Raw genomic sequence first — 4690 nt, forward strand, 5'->3', positions numbered from 1 at the left:
AAAAAAAAATCGAGATATATATCTTATATCGCCATCCAGCTAAAAAATATCGAGATATGAATTTTGGGTCATATCGCCCAGCCCTACCGTACAGTAACTTTTATGCTAATTTAGCGTAGTTTGCCCTGAATTCAGCTTTGACAAACAAATATGATCGACTGTTTCTAGTAGAATTCCAAAGTTGTCATCTTGCACCCTCTCAGAGTCCTGTATGCTTGCAGAGACCCCTACAGCAGGGAAACATGCAAAACAGTGTCCAAACCTTTGTATTTTAGCTTTATTTATGTCTTACACAGCATCCTAACTCTTTAGCTAACTTAATAACTTTAGCTAAAGTGAATAGTTAGTCTAATTCATGAGACTCCCATAATTATGCTCCCATGCACTTGTGTATCTAGAAATCTTGGTTTTTATTTCAACAAACTATTATCTGACACCAATAATACAAGTGGCCACTAGATGTCTCTACCTGCTTGAAGAGTTGGTAGACTGACAACATTTAGTCCAAGTTTAAGAAATTCTTCTTCAGCAGACTCGTCTCTGTCACTCACTAAAAAAAGAAAATGTGTAAAGTCCCTTAAATAAGCATTTGTTTTCTCATTTTCAATCATTAATACAACTACTAAATTCCACTTACACATGAAGGGACTTGCATAGAATGATTGCACCTGTGCTTTTAGTGCTATGACACCAGCTTGGTGAAATACATTTAAAGCATTTCCTTGAACCACTCAGATCATATTCCCCTTTTCAAAGCTCTAAAATTAAGCAATGAACAGTCATCAATAACAAAACACATGACAAAACCATCGTTGACTTCACTTTCACGTTCAAAAGGGAACATCACAACTCATCGTCGCGGTTAGCGAGACCATACACTCTAGAAATACATTTCAAAAACTATCGAAATAATCCCTGAAAGTAAAGTCTTAGTTAAGCAATGGCCATAAAGAGCTATTGAGTCCCAGGACAGTCACTCTCACTAATGGTTTGCCTCAGCTGTCAAACATGGCCAAAGTCTTGAGTTAATGAGAAGTTAATGAACTATTACTGTTGTACATAATTACAGTAACATTGGCGCAGATAAATCTGAAGTTAGAGTTGATTACGTAACATTTAAATCCAGTATTGAGAGCATCAATGCTTGGTAAAAGCAGTTAAATATAATACCATTTACTCAATCCAAAATGTGTTGCTGCCATTACTGTGATCGTTTGCCAGAAAGTTAAAATTTGGAAATGACCAGAAATCGTAAATAGTGCATATTTCAGATGCAGTTGTTCACATGGCCATTAAATGTCACAATGTCTTAAACCATGACCGAATCCCATAACTACATATGTGGAAGTAATCAGTAGACAAAATAAAATAAATTTACTCCTTCTTTTAACTCTTCTAGAGCCACTCTGATCATATTCCCTTCTTCAGTGCTCTACAGTAGAGCAAAAGGTAATCATCAATGACAGACCATGGGCAGCACAGCACTACTCTGTCAGCTTCATGCTCAAAAGAAAAAAAATCACAACTCATCATCGTGGTTAGCAATACCAGACACTCTAGAAACACATTTCTCAAGTCAAAAACTATAGAAATGATCTCTGAAAGTATAATCTTACTTAAGCAATGGCCAAAAACAGCTAGTGATTCCCAGGACAGTCACTCTCACTAATGGTTTGCCCCAGCTGTCAAAACTGGTTAAACATGAACATTAGCTCAGACTTAAATGCAGTTTTAGATTTGGTAACTGCTGTTCTATGTAAAATGTGTCCTTTGTCACCACCTCGAGGTGTGGCGGAGGCTAGCACCCTAGACACTCAAAAGTAAAATATCCAGTCTAAAAAATGAGTGTAATTTTACTCTCTGCATGGTTCTGTAACCATACATACAGCATTTTGCAGTTACAGATAGCAGTCTCCAATCTGAACGCACTTGAGGTGCTATCATCATTGCTTCACAGAATGAGACTGTCAGTGCAAAGTTCAATGCACTTACTGAAAAAAAAAAGATTTGCAGATACACAAGTGCAAGGGAACTTAGAACAGAATAGAATACCTCTTTATTGTCACTGTTATAAGAACAATGAAACACAGTTTGGCATCTTTCTGTAAATCTACACAATAACACAGGCATTTACATTTACACAAGAAAGATATGTACAAGTTATACATACACATGCGTACATATGGCTACATACATGCATACATACAGATACATACATATATGTATACACACACACACACACACACACACAAACTTCCACATACACGCTTACATATATATACATACACATACATGAGGAGCATGTGCATTGTGAGGTGCAGTGTGATCAGTGATATTGCACATTGAGTGTGTGTGTTTGGCGGGGGGGGGGATGCTGTTGCTACTGTAATAAATATGGTTATAATAAATACTGTTTAAAGAGGTCATGTCCAAGAGTGTTGGCAGTGCAGTTATCCTCCAATAAGGGCGGAGGTAGGGCATGTTTGACAGCCTGTGGGTAGAAGCTTCTATTGAGTCTGTTTGTCTTTGACCTGATGGACCTGTAGCGTTTACCAGAGGGAAGGGGGCGAAAAGTGAGTGTCGAGGGTGCGAGGGGTCTTTGATGATGATACTGAAAATATCTAAAGTCCACTTTTCCACCTATCAGGCGGGATTAAAATGTTCTGACAGCAGATTTGTGAAAACTAAGAGCATCACCTGATCAAAATTTGGCCAATCTCACATTTAAGGAATATTAAATCTTTACTGTCTCATCTGAAATGTTGTCCTTGCTCTACAGAATTTTTACTGAATCTGTTATTTCTTTCTGTATCGCTGCTTGGTTTGGTAACGTGACTCTGAAGAACAAGAATCAGTTGGGACTTTTGGTAAAAACTGCCAGCAAAATCTCAGGGCATTGGCAAGACAGACTTTTGACCATTTATAACAAGCATGCGCTGAGGAAGGCTCATTCTATTGTTAATTGTTTTAACCATTCACTTCACACTGAGTTTAACTTGTTGCCCTCTGGCTGTTGTTTTAGAGTACCTGTGAGGAAGACCAAAAAACTCGAGGTTTCTTTTATCCTTACTGAACCCATCTCTTTAATGGCAAATAACTGTCTTGTGGCTTTTTGTTATTGTTTTGTTTATTCTTATTGTTGCCCTTGGTGCTACACTAATTTCGTGTTGTGGGACAATAAAATATTGAATTGAATTAAGGTCTTCTTCTTGTACACCTCTGGCTGCTATTTTTAGATCACACATTATGCTCCCTTGCACTTGTGTATTTGCAGATCTTGGTTTTTAATTTCAGTAAGTGCACTGAACTTTGCATTGACAGTCTCACTCTGTGGAACAATGATGATAGCACCTCACGTAACGCATTGCCTTCAGGTTTGGAGAATGGTATCTGCAACTGCAAAATGCTGTATGTTTGGTTACAGAACCATGCAAAATGTAAAATTACATTCACTTTTTTAGATTGGATATTTTACTTTTGAGTGTCTAGGATGCCAACCTCTGCCACACCTCGAGGTGGTGACAAAGGACACATTTTACATAGAACAGCAGTTACCAAATTTCAAACTGCATTTACGTCTCATTGTCTGAGCTAATGTTCATGTTTGACCAGCTTTGAAAGCTGAGGCAAACCATTAGTGAGAGTGATTGTCCTGGGAATCACTAGCTCTTTCTGGGCATTGCTTGGCTAAGACTGTACTTTTAGGGATCATTTCTATAGTTTTTGACTTGAGAAATGTGTTTCTAGAGCGTATGGTCTCGCTAACCACGATGATTAGTTGAGATGTTCCCTTTTGAGCATGAAAATGACAGACAACTGTGACTTTGTCATGTGTTTTGTTATTGATGACTGTTCATTGCTTATTTTTGGAGCTTTGACAGAGGGAATATGATCTGAGTGGTTCAAATATATGCTGGTGTCATAGCACTAAAAGCACAGGTACAATCAAGTTTCTTCATGTGTAAGTAGAATTCTGTGGTTGTATTAACTAAAAAAACAACAAATGGTTATTTTAGGGACTTTAAACAAATCTTCTTTTTTTAGTGAGTGACAGAGATGAGTCTGTTGAAGAAGAATTTCTTAAACTTGGACTAAATGTTGTCAGTCTACCAGCTCTTCAAGCAAACTTTTTTTGAGAATGCAATTTATTAAAAACAAGGCTTAAACAGAAACAGGCTGTTTACAGCTGATCAAGAGTTTAGGACCACAACTCCAAAAAAACAAACAACCTGTAACCCCATTTTCTCTCTAAACTAGCAGAATTCAAATAAACCTTGACTTCAGGTGCATAATTCTTGTTTTTTATCTTTTTTTTTTGTTGGATGTGTTTTCTGTCATTAATCAATGTTCATTACTTCTTTTCAGAGCTTTGACAAAGGGAATATGATCTGAGGGGTTATAGGAAATGCTTTAAATATGTTTCACCAAGCTGAGGTTATAGCACTAAAAACACAGGCACAATCATCCCATGCAAGGTAGCCCACATGGAAATAGAATTCAGTAGTCACCATCACAGTCACCACTTGTAACGCATGTAAAATGTGGACTCTGTCATCAGAGCCAGGTGATAGAAACCTACAGATGTTTGCTGGTTTGGTGCTTAACTCTAATCACTAAAATAAAGCACATTTTAAAAGCAGGTTCAGAGGCTTTTCCGTTATCATTAGGGCTGAACGATATATCGCATTTG

General features: G+C 37.5%; 2 non-coding genes and 1 pseudogene across 2 annotated transcripts; 1 reads left to right on the forward strand and 2 right to left on the reverse strand.

Annotated features, from left to right (window-relative positions):
• Window positions 1-726: 726 nt before the first annotated feature.
• LOC121815145 lies at window positions 727-931 on the reverse strand (annotated as a pseudogene).
• A 469-nt stretch (window positions 932-1400) lies between these two features.
• On the reverse strand, window positions 1401-1614 carry LOC121815144. The gene has a single exon (XR_006054816.1). It is a non-coding gene; the product is annotated as a small nucleolar RNA U3 (small nucleolar RNA).
• A 2075-nt stretch (window positions 1615-3689) lies between these two features.
• On the forward strand, window positions 3690-3902 carry LOC121815142. The gene has a single exon (XR_006054814.1). It is a non-coding gene; the product is annotated as a small nucleolar RNA U3 (small nucleolar RNA).
• The last annotated feature ends 788 nt before the right edge of the window (window positions 3903-4690 follow it).

The sequence above is a fragment of the Haplochromis burtoni genome, unplaced genomic scaffold (assembly GCF_018398535.1).
Source record: "Haplochromis burtoni strain Fernald_Lab_line unplaced genomic scaffold, NCSU_Asbu1 Contig_140, whole genome shotgun sequence".
NCBI classification, from domain to species: Eukaryota; Metazoa; Chordata; class Actinopteri; order Cichliformes; family Cichlidae; genus Haplochromis; species Haplochromis burtoni.